Source organism: Chlorocebus sabaeus, chromosome X (genome assembly GCF_047675955.1).
Source record: "Chlorocebus sabaeus isolate Y175 chromosome X, mChlSab1.0.hap1, whole genome shotgun sequence".
NCBI lineage: Eukaryota > Metazoa > Chordata > Mammalia > Primates > Cercopithecidae > Chlorocebus > Chlorocebus sabaeus.
In genome coordinates this window covers 49,302,214-49,328,320 of record NC_132933.1, presented here as the reverse complement: position 1 = coordinate 49,328,320, position 26,107 = coordinate 49,302,214, and the positions used below count along the sequence as shown (strand labels likewise).

The 26,107-nt window shown below is 41.8% G+C and overlaps 1 long non-coding RNA gene across 1 annotated transcript in view; it reads right to left on the bottom strand.

The window, feature by feature from the left end:
• Window positions 1-20,931, bottom strand: part of LOC119620926 (uncharacterized) — a 32,680-nt gene extending 11,749 nt beyond the window's left edge. Inside the window, exon 1 of the long non-coding RNA XR_005237469.2 lies at window positions 20,806-20,931. This is a non-coding gene — a long non-coding RNA (uncharacterized lncRNA). The remainder of the gene's footprint in view (window positions 1-20,805) is intronic.
• Between the last annotated feature and the right edge of the window lie 5,176 nt (window positions 20,932-26,107).

The window sequence follows — 26,107 nt, the reverse complement described above, 5'->3', positions numbered from 1 at the left end:
GATTTTCACTCCTAACCTCTTTCCTGAGTTTTTGTTTCAAAGATCCTGAGATATCACACCCCCTGAATAGACACCTCAACTTCAGCATGTCCAAAACCAAACTCACGTTCCCCACCCCAAACCCACTTCCCCTCTTTACTCTGAACCTGCTGCTGGCACCACCATCATCCAAGCCTGGAATTCTTCGATGTGCACATCTAAGAAATGACCAAATCCTAATTCATGTCCTCAATAACTCTCCAACCTGCCTTCTCTCTATACTCACTGCCACTGCTCTCGTTCTGGCCCAAATCCCCTCTAGCACAGACTCTGCCATAGTCACCTCCCTGCCTGCCTCCACTCACTCCTCCAATCCAATGGGCAACCTGTTACCCACCTCCAGCGAAAACCTCATCATGTCACTGCCCTGCTTGAAACTCTTCACTAGTTCCCACTGCTCCGTCAGACACAATTATTCTTTGCCTCATAGTAAATATCTACTATTTACTGAAGCCTATGCTAAGTATGAGGAATGCTTGAAATGGCTGCTGCCTTTTAAGGAATTTACCATCTATCTGAGAAGACAGACATATAAATAACCACTAATAACATGATGTAATAAGTCCTGTGATAGACACACCAACAGAGTACTACAGGAGCACAAGACTTAGGGGTAGGAACCACATCTTCCTAATCTTTGTATCTCCAATATCTGATACCAAGTTTGATTAACTAGAGAATTTTATCTGAATACTGAAAGGATGTCCTTCTCTGAGCCTCAGCTTCCCACTATATAAAATGGCTCACAACTCACATATCAAAGTATATAATTATGTATTTGTTACATATAACATACATACTATATACGTATATAATATGCATACATACGTATATAATATGCACAATATGCATGCATATTATATATGTATATATGTCTGATATAGTGCCAGAAGTCTCAAAATATGTCAGTTTTGCTTCTCCCCTCACCCCTCTAACTCCATCCATGGGAGGCATAGCAGAGGAAACAGCAGGTCAGTGATGTAAGAATTAGAAGCCCAACAACTGAAGAACTGGAAACAGCATCATTTCTGTCCTCTGGTAATGACAGAGTGGCTGGAGCACCAGGCAGCTCCAAAACAGCGTTGGGCAGGAACAGCAGTGCTCCAATACCATCAGAACAAAGGGAAATAAATTACGACTTGAAGTTTCGTGGACAGGAGAAAAAATCTGACGTGGACATAAACATGGACTTCTAGATGGATAAGGGCTGCTCTTTTCCTCCGCTACTTGAATCCTTCTGCAATATCGCCACCTGGTGGCTATCTAGCATCCCTTTACTTAATTCCCCAGTGCAGTTTGTTCTGAAAGCCCACTGCACTGTGAAAGTTCTGGAAGGGAACAGCCTAGCTCAGTGAACTGTTCTCGGAAATGCTCAGAGTTAATCATATTCTTCTCCATGTCCTGCAAAGTGTCTTGTACTCAAGCTCTGTTATAGCACCTCTCATTGTATTATAATTGTTTACCTGTATACATTCATTCCTGCACCCAACAAATTTATAAGTGTCGTGCCTAGGACAGGCACATGATGAACAAAACCAGTTGACCGCATAAACAAAGAATTAAACATGTACACAGAGAATTAAAATAGCCATATTTCCAACCACTATAGAATAATTATAATATTTAACATTTGTTGAGCACTGAATACTGTATCTGTATTATCCCATTTAATGCTCACAACTCAGTGAGGTAAATAATATGATTATCCTCATGTTACAGATGAAGCAAAAGAGCAACAGAAAGGTAGGGTAAATTGTCCATAGTCACACAGCCAGGAAATGCTAGAGCTCGGATTCAAGCCTGCCCTGGATCCAGAACCCATGCAATAGCTTAAAAAAAAAAAAAAAAACCAACTACTGTCCCCATAACCCCGCCTCAATGCATGTTTGATGATTCAACAAATAAAAACCTTGTACCTCCAAAACTCAAGGAGATAAAAGTTCAGGTAGTAGAATCTCCTAGTAGGAGGTTAAGCTGATCAGGACCTTGACTCCATCCCTCTGAATCTCACCTAGCCCCTGGAAATACGCTCTGCTTGATCCCTGCCTCTACTGTAGCCCTGCACCCCCCAAGCCCCAAAGTCAGTGCTCCTCCTTTCATGTGTGAACAAACATAAACCTTAAAAAGCCAATCCTTCAAGATGGATCTTGAGCAGCTCACTGGGCCTCAATGTAAAATAAAGCCAACAAGCCATTTTACTGACTAGTGGTCACACACATACTCTGAGTTCCCTGAAAACCAGCACTCTTATATTTCAGACTTTCAGCGCTTCCCTGAACCAACCAATCACAGCTCATCTGGCTCAGCCAATCAGAGCTCAGCTGTGTTGACCAATCAGGGCTCAGCTATATGGACCAACCAGAACTCAGCTGCATTGACCAATCAGAACTAACCATGCTTCAATCCTTCTCTATAAATGTACTTTTGTTTTACACTGGAGGCTGAGACTCCTGAGTTTGCAAACAGTTCACTGGAACAGAGTCTCTTTCCTCCAGTCTCCTTTTCAGACCTTTTGTTCACAGATGTTCTGTCTCAAATATAGCCAAAAACAAAAAACAAAAAAACAAACCAAAAAAACACTCCATATGATCCTTCCTAACATGATAGAGACTGTTGGCATTTTCAAGATGCTACCAAATTCTAAAAGTGAACAGAACAGAAATAAATTTCAGAAAGCATTCAAAAACAGTTTCTATTTTGACCACACTCACACGGTTTTTAGGCTTTGTGCATTTGATATTTGGATTTATGGCTAGACTCAGAGATTTAAAATGTGGCTGCCCACCAGCCAGCATAGTGGCTCACGCCTGTAATCCCAGCACTTTGGGAGGCTGAGGCAGGAAGATCGCTTGAAGCCAGGAGTTTGAGACCAGCCTGAGTAACATAGGGAGACAGCATCTCTAGAAAAAAATACAAAATTTAGCCGGGCATGGTGGCATGCCCGTACTTTCAGTTACTAGGGAGGCTGAAGTGTGAGGATCACTTAAACCCATGAGGCAGAGGTTGTGAAAATGGAAAAGTTCTCTCGTCCCCCTTGCAGGGTGTGCAATGTGGGGTATAGCTCACTTATTCAGTGCCCCGCTGCTCAAACCTCTATGGGAGCATACGAATGGGCAGGGAGCCCCATAGCAGTGTCTAGGGGTGAATGTTTACAGCTGAAGCCCCAATAGGCGTGTGTTACAGGGTGTTCTTTTAGTTTAGCTGCCCGTAGGCAGCTTGCATTAGCTCAATTAGACCCCTACCTTATCGCAAGGACAGAGAGCTTTCTGTATCCTGGAGTTCTTGCCTTGGTGTACTGGAGGAATCAGATCACACGTGGGCTTGGAGAATGAGTTCAAGATTTTATTAAGTGGAAGTAGCTCTCAGTAGATGAGGGAACCAGAAGGGAGATGGCTTTCCTCTGGAGTCAGGCTGCTCACGGCCCAGGCTTTTTTCTGACTGCCCTAGCCAAACTCCATGTCGTTCTACCGGTCGATGACCTCCCAGTGTGCTGGTACCTATCAGTGCATTCCTCTCCACATCCAGCCACCTGTGTGTTCCTCCACTGATGTGCTCCTCTCAAAGCTCAGCCACATGTGTGTCTGCCTGCTGGGGTCTTGGGGTTTTCATAGGCACAGGATGGTGGTATGGCAGGCCAGGGTGGTCTTGGGAAATGCAACATTTGGGCAGGAAAACAAAAATGCCTGTCCTCACCTAGGTCCGTGGGCATAGGCCTGGGGATAGAGCCCTAGCCAGGGACCACACTCTTGCCTCCTTCCATATCATTGAAAGGGATCATGCTCTTCCCTTCCCAGTACTTCCCTTTCCCCTTCCGTATCAGTTGCAGTAAGCTGAAATGGTACCACTGCACTCCAGCCTGGGTAAGAGACTAAGACCCTGTCTCAAAAATAAAAATTGGCTGGGCGCAGTGGCTCACTCCTGTAATCCCAGCACTCTGGGAGACCGAGCCCAGTGAATCACTTGAGGCCAGGAGTTCAACACCAGCTTGGCCAACATGGTAAAACCCCATCTCTACTAAAAATACAAAATTAGCTGGGCGTGGTGGCGCATGCCTGTAATCCCAGCTATTTGTGAGGCTGAGGCAGGGGAATCGCTAGAACCTGGGAGGCGGAGGTTGCAGTGAGCCAAGATTGCACCACTGCACTCCAGCCTAAGCAACAGAGCGAGAAACTCCATCTCAAAAAAATAAATATAGGCCGGGCATGGTGGCTCATGCCTGTAATCCCAGCACTTTGAGAGGCCAAGGCAGGCAGATCACAAGGTCAAGAGATCGAGACCATCCTGGCCAACATGGCAAAACCCCGTCTCTACTAAAAATACAAAAATTAGCTGGGTGTGGTGGTGTGCGCCTGTAGTCCCAGCTACTTGGGAGACTGAGGCAGGAGAATTGCCTGAACCCAGGAGGCAGAGGTTGCAGTGAGCCAAGATTGTATCACTGCACTCCAGCCTGGCGACAGAGCAAGACTCCGTCTCAATAAATAAACAAACACAGAAATAAATAAAATTAAAATTAAATGGCTTTTAGTAAATACTCTGTGCAAGACATTGTGCATTGAACTACTGATGCATTCTCTCATTTAAACTTCTCACCAAACCTGTGAAGCAGGTAGATATTCCCATTCTACAAAGATAACAGGACCAAAGAGATAAAGTAAGTTTCCCAGGGTCACACAGCCAATAAGCAGAAGATCCGGCATTTGAACTTAAGTTTTCTGACATCAGGTCTTGAATTTTTTATGACTACGATATACAGCCTCCCCTCCTTATTTATTTATTTATTTTGAGACAGAGTCTCACTCTGTTACCCAGGCTGGAGTGCAGTAGTGGGATCAAGGCTCAGTGCAGCCTGGACCTCCCGATCTCAAGAAGCAATCTTCCCACCTCAGCCTCCCAAGCAGCTAGGACTACAGGCATGTGCCACCACACCCTGATAATTTCTGTATTTTTTGTAGAGACAGGATTCCGGTGTTTTTTTTGTTTTTGTTTTTGTTCTTTTTGTTTTTTGTGGGTGGGGATCACAGAATAGTTTCTGGCTTTCCTCCAGGGATAAGCCTGGGTTTTATTCTTGCATTAGCTCAGTGAGGGGAAATAATTACGTATAATCTTCATGGCTTGTGTTAAATTTAACTACTTCTTACTCACCACCTATTTTCTTCAACTAATCAGCTCTTGTTCACTCTGTAGGACTAGGTCAAAACTCATAGCTCCTGCAGGAAGCCTTCCCTGGTCTCTCCAATTACCCCCTTTAACACTGGTCTCTCCCAAATTCATTCTAAAGGACAGGTACAAGTCTAATAAATTTTCTGGGGAATACCATAAACAGCAGAGGAAATTGGCAGTCCATCTGTGGGGGGAAAAAATGAGCTCAAACGTATCTCCAGATGTTTTCATATGTCTATGAGCACAGAAACAGTCTGGCAGGGACAAAAACAACATGGTCTCACTGGCTGCCTATAGTTCTCACCCACTGGCCTGCTCGTGAATACAGCCCGGCCTCCACCCATGACAGTCTTTTAGAGTCCTGAAGAGACAGGAGAAGGCCACCTTAAGCATTTTGTTGGTCAGTTCAAATCCTGCCCACCGCTAAGAAGTTCTGACCCAAATATATACATATATCAAAATTATTATTTCATATGGAGATCTGATTATGGCCCAGGCAAAACAGAAACCTATGAGTAGGGACTTTCAGAATAGCCGAGTAAGACCCTCCAAAAAATCTGCTCCTCAAATCAGTGATGAGAATATTGGCAAAATTGTTAAAATCAAGTTTTTCAATACGCTGGAAATTATCCAAAAGCTTGCAGCAATCTAAGAAGCATTTATTCAAGAAAACAACTGAATCTTGGCAAAAACACTGATCTTTGTGGCCTTTTAACTTGCCCTATTCACATCCCCTGCTCTACTGCTCAGTGATGGCCTTGAAAACCAGAAGCCTTGCAATCACAGTAAGCTGTGAATTCCAGCTACTGGGACAACTGGATATGTGTCTGGAAAACAAAGCTGGGCTCCTACTTTATACCACATGCCAAACTTACCTGAAAACAAAACAAAGGCATAGGAAAGAAAAATATAAAACTCCTAGAAAACACAGGTGTAAATCTTCAAAACCTTAGACATTCACATGAATTTTTACAATAAAAGAAGTGACTGAGACATGTTGTACCTTGGCCCATAACCATGTGGTCATTTGGTCGCCATACTCAACATTTATAACCAGTATCTCTGAATGCTCACTGATTAAACAATTCCAACAGTACAAGGACTTCTACTTCTCTTTTTTTCCAGACAGGGTCTCACTCTGTCACCCAGGCTGGAGTGATCACAGCTCACTGCAGTCTCCACCTCCTTGGCTCAAGCGATCCTCCCACCTCAGCTCCCGAGTAGCTGGGACCACAGGCATGCACCACCACGCCTGGCTAATTTTTGAATTTTCTGTAGAGATGGGGTTTCACCATTGTTGCCAGGCTGGTCTCATACTGGGCACAAGCGACCCACCTGCTTTGGCCTCCCAAATTGCTGGGATTACAAGTGTGAGCCACCACACCCAGCCCTAGAACTTCCATTCTTACCTACAGATAGAATAGGTTACCCAGCAAAAATTACTGATGCATATAAAATCTAAAATGTGGCCACATATGGAGACTTTAAAAGTGAACCAGCATTCTCACTACTATGCTTGACTAGTCTTTTAAAAGAAAAAGTGTTCAGGATCGGCCTGGGCAACATGGTTAAACCCTGTCTGTACAAAAAACACAAAAATTAGCTGGGCATGGTGGCAGTCTCCCGTAGTCCCAGCTATTTGGGAGGCTGAGGTGGGAGGATTGTTTGAGCCTGGGAGTCGAGGCTGCAGTGAGCCATGATCTCACTGTTGCACTCCAACTGTCAACACAGTGGGACCCTGTTTCAAAAAAAGTGAACCAGATTCTGCCAGATTAAAAGAATGAAACTTCCATACATGTCATTGGAAATAACATTGTGTTTTCATCTCACACAATGAGACAGAGGTGAGCAAATGTCCTTTCAATCTCTGATAACTAAGTACTATTATCAAGGAAGACTGAACAGCTAAACGTCTTCACAGTTTCAACACTAATGGTAGCCATGTGTCATATGTTAAACACCTCAAATAAGATATACTGAGGCAAACATTCACATAACCACAGCAAAGTAGAAATTGTTTTTTATAAACAACTCAAGATAATTGGCTGAAAATGATTAGTGAGACTTCCTCAAAGGCTCGTCAGCATAGGCAACTACAATATTAAATCTTGTTACTCTGATTTCCAGCAAGATGGCCAAATAGGAAAAGCTCTGGTCTGCAGCTCCCAGCGAGACCGAGGCAGAAGGAGGGTGATTTCTCGAGGTCAGGAGATGGAGACCATTCTGGCTAACATGGTGAAACTCTGTCTCTACTAAAAATACAAAAAACAATTAGCCGGGCATGGTGGCGAGCGCCTGCAGTCCCAGCTACTCGGGAGGCTGAGGCAGGAGAATGGCGTCAACCTGGGAGGCGGAACTTGCAGTGAGCCGAGATGGGCCACTGCACTCCAGCCTGGGTGACAGAGCGAGACTCCATCTCAAAAACAAACAAACAAAACAAAACAGAAAGTGGGTGATTTCTGCATTTCCAACTGAGGCAAACAGGGTCTGGAGCAGACCTCCAGCAAACTCCAACTGACTTGTTACAAGGAAAACTAAGAAAGGAATTCCATCAACATCAACAAAAAGGACGTTGACACCAAAACCCCATCCATAGGTCACGAACATCAAAGACCAAAGGTAGACAAAACCACAAAGATGGTGAGAAACCAGTGCAGAAAGGCTGAAAATTCCAAAAACCAGAATGCCTCTTTTCCTTCAAAGGATCACAACTCCTCATCAGCAGGGAACAAAAGTGGACAGAGAATGAGTTTGACGAACTGACAGAAGTAGGCTTCAGAAGGTGGGTAATAACAAACTCCTCCAAGCTAAAGGAGCATGTTCTAACCCAATGCAAGGAAGCTAAGAACCTTGAGAAAAGGTTAGACGAATGGCTAAATAGAATAACCAGTGTAGAGAAGAACATAAATGACCTGATGGAGCTGAAAAACACAGCACAAGAACTTCGTGAAGCATACACAAGTTTCAGTAGCCAAATCAAGAGGAAGAAAGGATATCAGTGATTGAAGATCAACTTAATGAAATAGAGCATGAAGACAAGATTAGAGAAAAAAGAGTGAAAAGAAAAAAGAACAAACCCTCCAAGAAATATGGGACTATGTGAAAAGACCAAATCTACGTTTGACTGGTATACCTGAAAGAGACAGGGAGAATGGAACCAAGTTGGAAAACACTCTTCAGGATATTATCCAGGAGAACTTCCCCAACGTAGCAAGGCAGGCCAACATTCAAATTCAGGAAATACAGAGAACACCACAGAGATATTCCTCAAGAAGAGCAACCCCAAGACACATATCATCAGATTCACCAAGGTTGAAATGAAAGAAAAAATGTTAAGGGCAGTCAGAGAGAAAGGTTGAATTACCCACAAAGGGAAGCCCATCAGATTAACAGCAGAACTCTCGGCCAGAAGAGAGTGGGGGCCAATATTCAACATTCTTAAAGAAAAGACTTTTCAACCCAGAATTTCACATCCAGCCAAACAAAGCTTCGTATGTGAAGGAGAAATAAAAGCCTTTAGAGACAAGCAAATGCTGAGAGATTTTGTCACCAGCAGGCCTGCCTTACAAGAGCTCCTGAAGGAAGCACTAAACATGGAAAGGAAAAACCAGTAGCAGCCACTGCAAAAACATGCCAAATTGTAAAGATCATCGACGCTATGAAGAAACTGCATCAACTAACGGGCAAAATAACCAGCTAGCATCATAATGACAGGATAAAATTCACATATAACAATATTAACCTTGAATGTAAATGGGCTACATGCCCAAATTAAAAGACACAGACTGGCAAATTGGATAAAGAGTCAAGACCCATCAGTGTGCTGTATTCTGGAGACCCATCTAATGTGCAACGACACACATAGGCTCAAAATAAAGGGATGGAGGAAGATCTACCAAGCAAATGGAAAGCAAAAAAGCAGGGGTTGCAATCCTAGTCTCTGATAAAACAGACCTTAAACAGTGGAGGTCCACTCCAGACCCTGTTTGCCTCAGTTGGAAATGCAGACATCACTGGCCTTCTGCGTCAATCTCACTGGGAGTTGCAGACCAGAGCTGTTCCTATTCAGCCATCTTGCTGGAAATCAGAGTAACAAGATTTAATATTGTAGTTGCCTATGATGACAAGCCTTTGAGGAAGTCTCACTAACCATTTTGAGCCAATTATCTTGAGTTGTTTATAAAACGATCAAAAGAGACAAACAAGGCCATTACATAATGGTAAAGGGATCAATGCAACAAATATGTCCTAAATACACATGCACCCAATACAGGAGCACCTAGATTCATAAAGCAAATTCTTAGAGACCTACAAAGAGATTTAGACTCTGACACAATAATAGTGGGAGACTTTAACACCCCATTGTCAATATTAGACAGATCAACGAGACAGAAAATTAACAAGGATATCCAGGACTTGAACTCAGCTCTGGACCAAGCAGACCTAACAGACATCTACAGAACTCTCCACCCCAAATCAACAGAATATACATTCTTCTCAGCACCGCATTGCATGTATTCTAAGATTGACCACATAATTGGAAGTAAAACACTCCTCAGCAAATGTAAAACAGCAGAAATCACAACAAACTGTCTCTCAGACCACAGTGCAATCAAATTATAAGTCAGGATTAAGAAACTCACTCAAAACTGCACAAATACATGGAAACTGAATGATCTGCTCCTGAATGACTACCAGGCAAATAACAAAATGAAGGCAGAAATAAAGATGTTCTTTGAAACCAATGAGAGCAAAGACATAACGTATCAGAATCTCTGGGGCACATTTAAAGCAGTGTGTAGAGGGAAATTTATAGCACTAAATGCCTACAAGAGAAAGCAGGAAGATTAAAATCAACACCCTAATATCACAATTAAAAGAACTAGAGAAGCAAGAACAAACAAATTCAAAAGCTAGCAGAAGACAAGAAATAACTAAGATCAGAGCAGAACTGAAGGAGACAGAGACACAAAAAACCCTTCAAAAACAATCAATGAACCCAGGAGCTGGTTTTCTGAAAAGATTAAACAGAATAGATAGACCACTAGCCAGACTAATAAAGAAGAAAAGAGAGAAGAATCAAATAGACACAATGAAAAATGATAAACGGGATTTCACCACCGATCCCACAGAACTACAAACTACCATCAGAGAATACTATAAACACCTCGATGCAAATAAACTAGAAAATCTAGAAGAAATGGATGAATTCCTGCACATATACACCCTCCCAAGACCAAACCAGGAAGAAGTAGAATCTCTGAGTAGACCAATAACAGGTTCTGAAATTGAGGCAGTAATTAATAGCCTACCACCCAAAAAAAGTCCAGGACCAGACGGATTCACAGCCCAATTCTACCAGAAGTACAAAGAGGAGCTGGTACCATTCCTTCTGAAACTATTCTAAACAATAGAAAAAGAGGGAGTCCTGCCTAACTCATTTTATGAGGCCAGCATCATCCTGATACCAAAACCTGGCAGAGACACAACAAAAAGAGAATTTCAGACCAATATCCCTGATGAACATCAATGTGAAAATCCTCAATAAAATACTGGCATACCGAATCCAGCAGCACATCAAAAAGCTTATCCACCACGAGCAACTCAGCTTCATCCCTAAGATGCAAGGCTGGTTCAACATATGCAAATCAATAAACATAATCAATCACATAAACAGAACAAATGACAAAAACCACGATTATCTCAACAGATGCAGAAAAGGCCTTTGACAAAATTCAACAGCCCTTCATGCTAAAAACTCTCAATAAACTAGGTATTGATGGAACGTATCTCAAAATAATAAGAGCTATTTATGACAAACCCACAGCCAATATCACACTGACTGGGCAAAAACTGGAAGCATTCCCTTTGAAAACCAGCACAAGACAAGGATGACCTCTTTAACCACTCCTATTCAACTTAGTATTGGAAGTTCTGGCTAGGGCAATCAGGCAAGAGAAAGAAATAAAGGGTATTCAATTAGGAAAAGAAGAAGTTAAATTGTCTCTGTTTGCAAATGACATGATTGTATATTTAGAAAGCTCCATCTCTCAGCCCAAAATCTCCTTAAGCTGATAAGAAACTTCTGCAAAGTCTCAGGATACAAAATCAATGTGCAAAAATCACAAGCATTCCTATACACCAATAACAGACAGAGAGCCAAATCATAAGTGAACTCCCATTCAATTCACAGATGCTACAAAGAAAATAAAATACCTAGGAATCCAAATTTCAAGGAATGTGAAGGACCTCTTCAAGGAGAACTACAAACCACTGCTCAACGAAATAAAAGAAGACACAAACAAATGGAAGAAGATTCCATGCTCATGGGTAGAAGAATCAATATCATGAAAATGACCATACTGACCAGAGTAATTCATAGATTCAATGCTATCCCCATCAAACTACCACTGACTTTCTTCACAGAAATGGAAAAAAACTACTTTAAAGTTCATATGGAACCAAAAAAGAGTCCCCATAGCCAAGACAAACCTAAGCAAAAAGAACAAAGCTGGAGGCATCACGCTACCTGACTTCAAACTATACTACAAGGCTACAGTAACCAAAACAGCATGGTTCTGTACCAAAACAGAAAGAAAGACCAATGGAACAGAACGGAGGCCTCAGAAATAACACCACACATCTACAACCATCTGATCTTTGACAAACCTGAAAAAACAAGAAATGGGGAAAGGATTCCCTATTTAATAAATGGTGTTGGGAAAACTGGCTAGCCACATGCAGAAAGCTGAAGCTGGAATCTTTCCTTACGCCTTATATAAAAATTAACTCAAGGTGGATTAAAGACTTAAACGTGAGACCTAAAACCATGAAAACCCTAGAAGAAAACCTAGGCAATACCATTCAGGGCATAGGGATGGGCAAAGACTTCATGACTAAAACACCAAAAGTAGTGGCAACAAAGGCCAAAATAGACAAATAGGATCTAATTAAACTAAAGAGCTACCACACAGCAAAAGAAACTATCAGCAGTGAACAGGCAACCTACAGAATGGGAGAAAATTTTTGCAATCTATCCATCTGACAAAGGGTTAATATCGAGAATCTACAAAGAACTTAAATTTACAAGAAAAAATCGAACAACTCCGCCAAAAAATGGGCAAAGGATACGAACAGACATTTCTCAAGACATTTATGTAGCCAACAAACTTATGAAGAAATGCTCATCATCACTGGTCATTAGAGAAATGCAAATCAAAACTACAATGAGATACCATCTCATGCCAGGTAGAATGGCGATCATTAAAAAGTCAGGAAACAACAGATGCTGGAGAGGATGTGGAGAAATAGGAATGCTTTTACACTGTTGGTGGGAGTGTAAATTAGTGCAACCACTGTGGAAGACAGTGTGGCGATTCCTCAAGGATCTAGAACCAGAAATAACATTTGACCCAGCAATCCCATTACTGGGTATATACCCAAAGGATAATAAATCATTCTACTATAAAGACACATGCACATGTATGTTTACTGCAGCACTATCCACAATAGCAAAGTCTTGGAACCAACCCAAATGCCCATCAATGACAGACTGGATAAAGAAAATGTGGCATATATACATCATGGAATACTATGTCGCCATAAAAAGGATGAGTTCATGCCCTTTGCAGGGACATGGATGAAACTGGAAACCATCATTCTCAGCAAAGTAACACGAGAAGGAAAAAACCAAACACCGCATGTTCTCACTCATAAATAGGAGTTGAACAATGACAACACATGGACACAGGGAAGGGAACATCACACGCTGGGGCCTGTCAGGGGGTTGGGGGCTGGGGAAGGGACAGCATTAGGAGAAATACCTAATGCAAATGATGAGTTAATGGGTACAGCAAACCAACATGTCACATGTATACCTATGTAACAAACCTGCACGTTGTGTACATGTACCCCAGAACTTAAAGTATAATAACAAAAAAAGAAAAAAAAATCTTGTTACTCACTGAATAGTTGGCCAATGTTAATATTATTACTACTTTTTACTTACAAAAAACTCCACACACTTCTGTTAGTTTTAATCAAGATGTTCAGTTAAAAAATAAATAGTTCAAGATCTTACTTTAAAAGGAGGCACAATTATCTATGGATTTTTCATTTATCCACAGCAATTTCATTTAGCATAATGGATAAATTCTCTTTCCATTTTCTCCTCTACTGTCCACTCTGAAGTCTCTGGGATCAAAGCACCCCTCATCAGCAGCAAAGCAAAATGCTTTGTGTACCCGCCTGTTTCTTCTCTACTGACTATTTGCCTTCCTTGCTCCTTTTACTTCAATCCTTTTGTTAACCAAGCTCCCCACCTCTGTTTGAATTACTATTGCTTCATAATAAACCAATCCAAATTTAGTGGCATTAAACAATCATTTTACTTTGTTCTAGGATTCTGTGGTTTAAGAATTGAGACATCATGGAACAGAGACAGCTTGTTTCTACTTCATGATGTCTGGGGCCTCAGCTGGGAAAACCAGAAGGCTGGGGGCCATAATCATTTAGGAGTTTTCATTTATAGGCTACTGGTAAATGTTGGCTATTAGCTGGAACCTCAGCTAGGGCTGTTGATCAGAGGACCTATAGGTGGCCTTACCATAGGCCTAGGCCTTCTAACAGTACAGCAGCCTCAGGGTAATCAGACTTTGTACACGGCAGCTCAGGGCTGTAAAGGTGAATGTCACTGCACGTGAGCCAGAAGCTACACTGCCTCTTATAACCTAGCCTCAGAAGTCACAGTCTCACTGCCCCCTATTCTATTGGTTAATATAATCAAAGTCTGCCCAGATTGAAAGGAGAGGAGATATTTGACCCTACTTCTCAATGGAAGGTTGGCAAGGTCACATTACAGAAGAGAGTATGGGATGAGAGGTACTATGGTGGCCATCTCTGAAAAATACAATCTGCCACTTTCTCCCATGTACTTCTCATGCTTAAGTATACTTTGATCTGATTTTTTAGGGAAAAACCACCTCGGAGACTAATATTTTAACTGAGGCTCATGGTAACCAGAGGGCTTGGCACAGTGGCTCATGCCTGTAATCCCAGCACTTTGGGAGGCCAAAGTGGGAGGATCACTTGAGGTCAGGAGTTCGAGACCAGTCTGGCCAAGATGGCAAAACCCCATCTTCACTAAAAATACAAAAATTAGCTGGGCGTAGTGGCGCACATCTGTAGTCCCAGCTACTTGGGAGGCTGAGGCAGGAGGATCACCTGAACCCAGGAGGCGGAGGCTGCAGTAAGCCAAGATCGCACCACTGCACTCTAGTCTGGGTGACAGAGCAAGACTCCATCTCAAAAAAAAAAAAAAAAAAAAAAAGATAACCAAATGCTTTCATCCACATCCAGCCCCAAGCTTTCCTGTTCAGCATAGCTGACTATTTATCTACTATAAATGGCCAGGAAATCTGGCCTCCAATAAGCTGTTGGACCCAGCACTGATCACTCTGGAGGAAAAAAAGCAGCCACTGACATGTGGCAACTGGCCTGGCACTCGAAGCTGGGCCTTGGTGTCCTCCCGATGCACATAACAATTTCTAAACTGCCACTATCAGACAAGGCCACTATGTGACCACAGTGACCAAGAAAAAAGCAAGACCACCTCGTAATTGTATCTGAAGAAACAAAACATGAACTTTGACCAGGCCATAAAAATGACCAAACACTGTGCTATCCTGGTTAACAGTGACTGTTGCTACTTTACCAATTAGCCTCCTTCTGGATAAGATTCATTAAGATACCAAATCACAGAATTATTCCCATTTCCTAACAGAGTCCAATCCAGGGCAAAGCCTCACTTATTTAAATCTTGCCCAAATTCACCTAACACAGATTCAAATCCCATAATAAGTCCTTGCTGACACCCTCCAACAGAGAAGCACCACAGCACCCATGGTGTGTGCTCTCCCTCCATGTAATGCACTGAGCAATCAACCCAACCTGTTCAACCACAGGTGTGTTCCTGGTAGTCTTGGGCTAGAGGGCACTGACAACTCCTCTAAGGACCTTGCATAATAAAACTCATTTCTAGCAGAGGTCACTTCCCATCCCCTGAATTCTAGCTTTCAGTCAGACTTTCGATTTGGCTCTTTTACACTGCAGTTTTGGCAGACAATTATATAAACTCCTTAGACTGCCAGAAGCTATTAAATTGCCCCTAAAGTTTTATATATGTGTGTATACACACACACACACACGTCTTAAATATATGTGTATATGAGATCTGGTCCACCAAGTTTCCTCCTCATCACCTTATCAAGTACAGAAAGGTTATTCCAATAACAGTGGCAACAGCTGCCCTGTCCCCAGCATGGTCACAGGACCTAAAGGAAATATGGCTTCACACACACAGTGCTTAAGCCTCTGCTTTGGGAAAAGCAATAGATAGGCACAGGACATCTCAGTTGCAGATCCCAGATTCACAATCCTATTTCTGCCACCTCCTCCTCCTCCTCCTCCTAGTGTATTCTTCATTTTTATCCTAATCTTATTTTGCAAAGAAAAAACGTGACAATATCATTACCCTTTTCCTCCTTTCCTTTATAGTTCTCATTTGCTTGATGCAAGGACTCTTACCCTCAGAAAAACCGTTCCAAAGAAAACACTGACCTCCATAACCTAGTAGTTCAGTGCCAGACCAGAATCCCCACCCAACTTCAGGTCAGAGACACATACTGATTTAAAGTTTAGTTTAAGGAATCAGCTGTAGCACACAGAAATGGACTGGAAACAATCCCATCTGAACTTGAATTCTGGAGTAATCATGTTTGCTGCTTTGACACTCTTGACCCAAAATTCTCCTTCACAACCATCTGTAAACTCTCAGGGTCCCTGAGATACTGCATGTTCATGCAACAAAATTAAATCATTACTACTCGGGCATCATTTAGGAAATGGAGCTGCAGAGTTCAAACTTACATAGGTTTGTTTTATCTCCTCACATTTCACGGAAAATAACACTGCCTGTAAGACTAGGTGTGGATTTAGACAGAGATGATGACTAGTGTGGAGGGGCAGGGTAAGTGCACAAGCATGAGGTGAGAGGCTCACCAATCACGTGGAAAATCTGATTAATTTTCAGGAGTCATATGTGGTTGTCTTGCTGACTCCTTTGGAATATGGATATGATAGAGAACAGATTTCTTTTCTTTTTTTTTTTTTTCTTTTTTTGAGATGGCGATCCACTCTTGTTGCCCAGGCTGGAGTGCAATGGTACGATCTCGGCTCACTGCAACCACCTCCACCTCCCAGGTTCAAGCGATTCTCCTGCCTCAGCCTCCCAAGTAGCTGGGACTACAGGCACGCACCACCACACCCAGCTAATTTTTGTATTTTCAGTAGAGACGGGGTTTTGCCATATTGGCCAGGATGGTCTCAATCTCCTGACCTTGTGATCTGCCTGCCTTGGCCTCTCAAAGTGCTGGGATTACAGGCGTGAGCCACCACGCCCAGCCTGAGAACAGATTTCTGAAACATCCAAGGCACTGGCCATCCTAGCAACTTGCTGGCCCCTACAAACACTCACAATAGACTCAGGCCAGTTTGTATGGACTTTTTGGTTGTCTTTTTATGTGTGTCTCAGTGTTTGGTTTGGGGTTTCACTTATTTTGTTTTGTAACTGGCCTAGCAAGATTTGGGATGAAGCATTGACTAGAGTCTAGAATGATCAGTGAAATTTCTGAAAATGTGTCCTAGCCTTTTTTAGGGTCATGGAAGGGGGTTTGAACAGGAGGTATAACTGTGGACTGCCACCCTATAGGAGTCTGTTTAGGGCCAACCCCTAAAGGAAGGCTTCAAATTAATCTGTAACACAATGAGATTTCTGATTCTGTGTTCTAGAGTAAATAAAATGATTACAGTCACACCTTGCAAAGCAACAGGAATATATTCTGAGAAATGCATCGTTAGGCAATTTCATTGTGAGAACATCATAGACAGTACTTACACAAACCTAGAGTGTGTGTGTGTATATATACATATTTTTTTCTCATATGAAAAACAAAATGTCCCAGTACCAATAATGAACATCAATCATTACCCCACCTGATCTGCAAGGCCAGTATCAAGTGCTGTATATCAGGTTTCTATATACGCTCCATTATAATCTTATGGGACTACCATCATATATGTGGTCCATCGTTGACCGAAATGCCACTATGCAATGAATGACTGTATTTCTTCTAACGGGAGGGTTTTATTGGTGGGGGGGAACTACCTACCAATTCTGACTTCTTACACTAATCTTTCTCTGTCAATTAGCTTGTCACATTGTCTTTTTAATTTTTAACCTCAAACATAATTTATTACCAGAAATTAGGAACACTTCATTTTTCGTTGTTGACATAGTGGAGGTGTGAATTCCACTGTAAACAACTACTTGAATATATAAAAAGCAGCAAAGGATTTGAATAGAAAACAGCTACTTTGTGTTTTTAACCAATTTATGGTATAAGTCACTGTGACAACTACAATGGAGAAAAACAATTCGCTTGTTTAGTTCAGGAAGATGATCTTTGCTCGACCATTCAAAACATACAAGCAACAAAAACACATCCATTTTATTAAAGACCTAAATATATGACCTGAGACCATAACACTACAAGAAGGAAACCTAGGGAAGAAACTACAGGACACTGGTGGGCGATGAATTTGGGGGTTTGACCCCAAAAGCTCAAATAACAAAAGCAAAACTAGACAAATGAGATTATATCAAACTAAAATGCTTCTGCACAGCAAAGAAAACAATTAACAGAGTGGAGAGACAGCCTACAGATTGGGAGAAAATATTTCCAAGCCCTACTTCTAATAAGAGGTTAATGTCCAAAATATATAAGGAACTCAAACAACTCAATAGCAAAAAGACAAATAACCTGATTAACAAATGGACAAAGGACCTGAATAGACGTTTCTCAAATGAAGGCGCACAAATGGCCAACAGGCATAAGAAAAAATGCTCAACATCACTAATTGCTAGTGACATGCAAATTAAAATCACAGTGATATATTACCTCACACCTTTCGGAATGGTTATTATCAAAAAGATGAAAGATAACAGGCCAGGATATGGAGAAAAGGCAACCCTATACATTATTGGTGGGAATATAAATTAGTACAGCCATTATGGAAAACTGCATGGAGGTTCCTCAAAAAATTAAAAATAGAATTACCATATGATCCAGCAATCCCACTTCTGAGTATATATCCAAAGAATTTGAAATCAGTATGTCGAAGAGATATCTGCACTCTCATGTTCATTGCAGGATTTATCACAATAGCCAAGTTATGGGATCATCCTAAGTATCCATCAGTGGATGAACAGATAAAGCAAATGTGCTATACATACACAATGGAATACTATTCAATCTTCAAAAATCAGGAAAATCTATCCATTGATGAGCCTGGAGGATATTATGCTAAGTGAAATAAGCCAGGCACAGAAAGACAAATACTTCATGTTCTTACTTGTATGTGGAATCTAAAACAAAGGAACCCACAGAAGCAGGTAATAGAATAGTGGTGATAATTCAAAATTTCATATTGCAAAATAGCTAAGAGTACATTTCAAATGTTAACACCACAAAAAAACTATTAAGTTCCATGTTGAGTCATTTTTGTGTAAAAAAAGATAAATATTTTAGGTGATGAATATGTTATTTAGCTTGATTTAATCATTCTACACTGTATACATATAATACCACTTTGAACTCCATAAATGTATACAATTTGTTAATATACAATAAAATTATACAAATATAAAAATAAAAAGATTTTCTAAGCAGTGTCAAGTAAGTCAATTTTATTTCATATCTACTGTGTCTGAATTCAGACATGCCTGACCTTTAGGAGTGTGCCTAGCCTTCCCTATGGGAGATTTTTCTTTTTTTCTTTTTTTGAGACAGAGTCTCGCTCTGTCGCCCAGGCTGGCAAGCAGTGGCGCAATCTTGGCTCACTGCAACCTATGCCTCCCGAGTTCTAAGGGATTCCAGGAGCTATTCTTTCAGATTTATTGTCAGTTCCGTTTGGACCTATAGTTCTCCAAGTATGGCCCCATGTCCAGGAGTATCAGCATCTCCTGGGAACTAGTTAGAAATGTAAATTCAGGGGTCCACTCCTGACCAACTGTAGGGGCAACTCTGTGGATGGGACCTAGCAATCTTTATTTTAAGAAACCCTCCATCTGATTCTGATTCACAGGAAAGTTTGGGAGCCACTGACTTAGACTGCTATACTGTTGTTTATCTGGTAAACAAAGAGGCTGCTTTTCTTGTTCAGAAGCTTTAAAATATTGCTTAGGATTTCTGCTGGGTGCACAATTCCCTGCTGTGAATCGAGTTTGCTAGAAAACCAAATAACTGGCACCTCCACTGTAGTCCTACCCAGAGCTTGCAGGCTTTGCACTCACGTAAGACTGATTCTTCCAGAGGGGCCTGGAAGTGCCAATGTGATGGGCAAATGCTCTTACCAGAAATAAACTAGCTGTGGGCGCCAGGTGCGGTGGCTCATGCCTGTAATCCCAGTACTTTGGGAGGCCGAGGCAGGCAGATCACTTGAGGTCTGAAGTTCGAGGCCAACCTGGCCAACATGGTGAAACCTCGGCTCTACTATAAATATAAAAATTAGCCAGGAGTGGTGGCGGGCGCCTCTAACCCCAGCAACCCGGGAGGCTGAGGCAGAAGAATCGCTTGAACCCGGTAGGCGGAGGTTGCAGTGAGCCGAGATCACGCCACTGCATTCCAGTCTGGGCGACAGAAGTAGAGAGACTCCTTATCAAAAAAAAAAAAGAAAAGAAAAGAAAGAAAGAAAAAAGAAAAGAAAAGAAAAGAAAAAGAAACTAGTTTTGGGCCTTAAATGCTACTCAGTTCTCCAGTTCACCTCAACAGGGAGGGAAGGTGCCTGGAGGAAAATCGCACTTCGTTTTTGCCCTGCTTATTTTGTCTTCAAAATATATGTTAATTTACCACATCAAAGAGCCGTCCCAGATCTAAACTCCCAGGTGAGTTCGGTGGCACCCAGTAGGTTTTCACAACACAGGATCTCTGTCTCCTTGTATTGTAATAGCCTGTCTCCAAATGCAGATAGCAACCGGCAGGCTGTAAAGGTCGAGGGAAAAGCCTAATTCCTTTCCTCATCCGGAGCCTCTAGTGCAGTACCCAGCACAGAGCAGGTACTTGGTATTTTGGTAAGGGAATCAATCAACGCATCAATAGCGGAATCTGAAACCAGCGACCCAGATCTTTCCATAAAATCATCCTGCCGAGATGGGATTCAGATGTCTTGGTGCCCTGTAGACAACACGTTTTCGCCCTGATTTTATCCTCCATTCATCTGTCCGCCCCCTCCCCCATAGACCCCGCCTGTCCCCAGCCAAAAATAATAAGATTCACACATCTCAGTGTCAACACGCACAACACAGTTGACACGCCCCTTAATCCTACAGCTACGCAATCAATTCTCGCCGCCGGGTCCGTCCTCTTGTCAGTTCCTCCGACTCCTCATCCCCTCGCAACTTCCGATCCCCTATCACTTCCATTCCCGTTTGCCTACTCGGCTGGAAGCAGGATGTGTCTACGCCTTCAGCCCATAAGAAGTGCTACAAACCTCCGCCTCGCTCGCTTTCATGACGGCGACCCACGGCCCCTGTCCTGTGGCCTCGGAGAGCAGCGGCAGTTGCAATGACCCGACCCTTGCCCATCCACCGCCCTCCCTTAAGCGACGCACAACGGAGCTCCCACAATCCTCTTTGCTTCCGCTCTCGCCATCCGCCCTGCGCTCAGCTGCCCCCCTCTTCGCCCCCACCCCGCCCCGCCCCGCCCCGCCTCGACATTAACCCCTTTGCGGCCACGTCCGTTGGCTGGTCTGTTTGGGAGAGCCAGGCGACTAATCTGGTAAAGAGACCAAAAAGACACAGGTAAAAAGACCTAAAAGACTTAGTCATCTGTTGGAACATTTCCCCAGTTTGTTTTTAAGTTGGCTTGCAAGCTTATCAATCATTAAACAGGAGCTTAACTTACTTAGGTGAACAGTTCACGATGACGCCTTCAAGCTGCTAGACCAACCCAAACTCGGAATTTGCAGTTTCTGACCTTTCACCTTGAACCTGTGCCCTTTCTACCCTCCATTCTCCATCTCCTTTTGGTTCTTGTCTGACTCTTTAACTGAGTATGTAAAGAGCACAGACTTTGAAACCTGAGTTCCCGCGTTCGAATCCCCACTGTACCACTATCTAACCATGGCATCTTGGGCAAGTGATTCAAGCATGCTATTCCTTGGCTTTCTCATCTGTAGAATGAGTATAATAATAGCACTTACCTCCAGAGTTGCAGTTAAAATACTAAAATTTCACATGTGAGGAACACCTAGAACATTGCCTGTCATGGAGTTAAGCAGTATATTGAAATATAAATTATGATTGAATTTGATCTCCCCTAAGACCTCTGGCTAATAAATAATAAATGATAATAATCATTTCACCTGGGATAGAGGGGATTGCCCTGTTCTCTCCAGGCTGAGGCAGTAATACCTGATTCTAGGGACTGCTGATACGGAAATTACTACCACTCTGGTTGGAGTCAGAAGAGTATATTAAAGAGTCTCTTTGTACTGTCCTAAAATAAGCAAAACCCAACATTTGCAGTTCCATGGACCATGCACTATGATAAGTGCTTTAAACTCATTTTGTTGCTATTGCTTCATCCTCGCAATAACCCTTTGCTGGTTGTTAAGTGTATTACCCTTTCCTGTCCTCTTCGTCTGCTTAAAGCAGCTAAGAAAACTCAGATTAGTCACATTGCATATAAATCAATAACTTGCCCACAGTCACAGAGCTAATAACAAATAGAGCCAAGACTTAAACTCAGATACATTCAGATGTGTCCTAGTATCTCTCAAATATCACTGAGAAAAAAAGCCACCATAAATTCTTTTCAAGTGCTCTCTCTCCCCCGATTCCCCACCCCAAGAGTTGCTCAATGCCCATACAGGAAGACTGGGTTCACTTCAGAAGCAGAAGGGCAGACCCCAGTAAGGCAAAGATCTCTCCCTTGAAGGCTGGCAGCCAAAGAGGTGACTATACTAGGAATTGGCATAAACAGCTCACTCATTGCCCTCCACTGTGCCACACAGGCCCTGTTACTGCCTATAGTACTGAAGACTACTGGGGATAAAGGTATAGGGACTTCACTTCATCCCACCATTCTGTAAAGCTTGGATATTAACGAAGATCTTGCTTATTTTAGGACAGTACGATGAGACTTTTTAACATACTCATCTGACTCCACCCAGAGTGGTAGTAGTAATTTCCATATCAGCAGTCCCTAGAGTCAGGAATTACTGCCTCAGCCTGGAGAGAACAGGGCCATCCCCTCTGTCCCAGGTTAAAACAGAACAGGAATTTCCTCTGTTCCTTCAGAGTGTATGGTACTCAGGATGTTGTTATTCTTGCTCCACACCCACCCACTCTCACTTCCCAACTTATCATCAGGTGGTCCACAGTGGTTTTTTCAGGGGAAGGACTGGTGATGGTGAAGGGACTGAAGGAGAAGGTAAATCGCCAGGTTTGCTGAAGGTAAATGAAGCACTGCTTTGTCCCTACCTCTGTACCTCTTTTGTAGCTCCCTGACCTTGTTTCTCATTTGGCATTTCAGAACCCATCACTCCACACCTAGGAAACCCTCTTGGGTTTGAATTGCAGGCAAATCATCTTGTCTTTTATTTTCTCCCCCGACACCCAACGGTAGCACACATGTCTGGACTTGTCCAAATTTAAAAACAAAAATAACAGAGGTAGGATGGAAAAACTTTTTACTTAATTTTCTCCATTATTTCTAGCTGTCAAACTATTAGAAAATGTCAGTGTAAGGGGTAGAGCTGTGAGAAGTCGAGTTCCAGAGGCCAGGAAAGAGAAAAATCCTGATGCAAAGCAAAAGTGTTGGCAGAGGAAAGACAAGCTGACAAGAGTGTCTCTAGGGTCGGTAGAAATAAACAAATGGTGGAAATTGGTGAGTGGGTCTCATACACAAAGAAACGTTTCCCTTTCAGCTCCTTTCACCCTACACACCATATCCCCATTCCAGAGACTTCCACTGCCTTAAATTCTCCTAACCAACCCAGTTCTTTCCTTGCTGGGCATCTTGCCCTAATGGCAGAATTCACCACCAGCTGCTACTGCTAAGCAAACTGGGTAGTTGAGGGGAGAGGATGTTCGTAAACCCAATGTTAGAAAGGGAGATGTGTTCCTAGCATCCCTAGTTGTACTCGTAGCATATTTTTAGAAGCAGTGTTCTACGTACATAATTTAAGTGTTCAGGTTCTGCAGTGCTTTCTTCAGTATGTTTCAGTTATTTGTTTCTTAAGAACTGTTCTGGGATCCTAACATATATATGACAGTGTTTCTATGCCATAGTGTTTTACACAGCTGGTGACCAGTTCAGGCCCCCTTTACAAGGCAGATAGATCCATCCCCCAGCTGCTATGGGTATTAGCTGATAAATACAGCTGCTTCCTTCTCTGCAGAATTGCACTCTGCAGAAGAGGTTCATTGCCTGGGAGATTGCTGTTTAATACCCCCAACCCCTACACACACAACCGTGCAGCCAAAAGCAATGACTGACTGATGATGAGGGTACAAGGTACCTTGCCTCGAGGTTGACCAATTCTATGGTGCAAATCCTACTCCAGAGCTTCTCCTGGGATTAGGCTAGAGCTCATTTCCAGTGAGTTTAGGTTTTTTCCCTCAGCCATATCCTGCTTCTCTCACTCCCCTGCTGCTGAGAGCACTCGCTCTAAATCACTTGCACAAGAATCATGCCCCACCTCTGGCTCTGCTTCTAGGGAACCCTAATACTCATGCTCAGCTCATGTTTGTCAGAGGATCGTGTAAAGAAGTCCCTCTGTAGACCCTCTGTTGTAGGCAGAGCCATCATACCCATCTCTGGGGAAGTCAGGAGTGAGTTAAGATGTAACTGGATAAGACCCCTCAAGTCAAACTTGAACATCTGTCCTAACTCAGATTAAAATGAGATCTGCCCTATTCCTGAAATCTACTGTCTTGGTGACACCAGCAGACTACATTCTATCAAATTAGAAATGAAGATATATTTGTTTGTGCTTCATTGTGGAAAAATGTTTTTATTAAAAATAGTTATGTGGCATTTGTTAAAATTTTAGTTAGGTCACAATTATTTTGTGATAGATAACTGCTATAATAGCATGAATCTTAAATTTATCAGCTGTTGGTTGCTATATGTCTGTTGAGTGTAAACTCTGTGTTATCAGAGATGATCAAAGAATGAGCCCAAGGTTAGATACCTGATAAGGATGCTCCGATTAGTCTAGAAGTGTTTAAAAAAAAAAAAAAAAGAAACAACAACAGACCAGATTACCAGCTTGCAAATAATAAAAACATATCCTAATTTAATAATTCTTCTATGATTCAGAAGACATACTGAATCATCTTTACAAACCTCAATCATAATATTGTAAAAGTGTACAAGTACTAGTTAAGAGTAATGTTCGGATTGAAAAAAAAGTTCAGGTTGAAAATGACCAGATTGTTAAAATATATATTTGCAAGGAGGAAAATTTCAAAACATCTAGCATCTCCTCCAAAATATATATCCTATTATTTACATAGTACATAATGTATAGTCACTGATTCTAATCTCACTTGACTAAGTCCATTCCTCCAGCTACAATAAAAGAACCAAGATAATAATTTTCTTTGGGATTATCTAGTTCTGAATATATTTTAATACATTCCTTTTGCTATGACCTCTTGTAATTGGTTCCTTTTATTATTTTTATTTACATATATTATATATCATAATTTATTTTAATTCCTTTTTTGCTGTATGTAAGCAAATATATGATCATCTTCCTCTCCAAAAAATCAGATTATGGAGGGTCTTTTAAGTGGTTACTTTTGGCAGCTAAAACAAACATTTTCTTAAGAAAATATCATTAAACTAAAAATTCATACTGATCTGAGAAATGTTGGTTGTTTCTGAAAAGCCCTTTCTACGTTAGTCAAATAAATTATAATATTTATAAGTCTCATGGAATGTTTTAGTTGTGTACAAGATTTTCATTAAAGCATAGGAAAGAATATCATAGCTACTTGCTTAACACACATATACATCAAAGAGGAGATATGACTTTCCTAACTTATCTGTAACAATGGTTAAACAAAGGTTAGGTAAGAGCAATTAAAGAATGGTGAATTACCCCATTCATTAAAATTTTTAAAGTACTTAAAATTAGACTGGATAGAATTTTACAGCGGAGCAATATATCATATTTTTTTTAAAAAAAAAGAAGAAGAAAGAGGCTGGGCGCAGTGGCTCACCCCTATACAATTTGGGAGGCTGAGGCGGGCAGATCACGAGGTTAGGAGTTTGAGACAAGTCTGATCAACACGGTGAAACCCCATCTCTACTAAGAATACAAAAATTAGCCAGGCGTGGTGGTGCACGCCTGTAATCCCAGCTACTCAGGAGGCTGAGGCAGGAGAGTCGCTTGAACCCAGGAGGTGGAGGTTGCAGGCTGCAGTGAGCCAAGATCGTGGCACTGCACTCCAGCCTGGGCAACAGAGCAAACAGAGCATGACTCTGTCTCAAAAAAAAAAAAAAAAAAAAAAAAAAAAAAAAGAAGAGAAAAGAAAAGAAAAAGAAAAGAAGAAGAAGAAAATTATACGAGGACAAATGTAAAAATGTTATAATCGTCCCCCTGGTTATTTCTCAAAATTTTTTTTGCCATCAACCCTTAAGGGTGTGAACAAAAGTTCTCTGAAAAAGAATTTGGAGGAAAGACACTTTATTTCACTGAACAGTTTGCAAACAGGTTTAAGATGAAGGTGTGTTCCAGACAACAAAAAGAGTGTTTAGGTTTAATTGCAAAAGTTCAC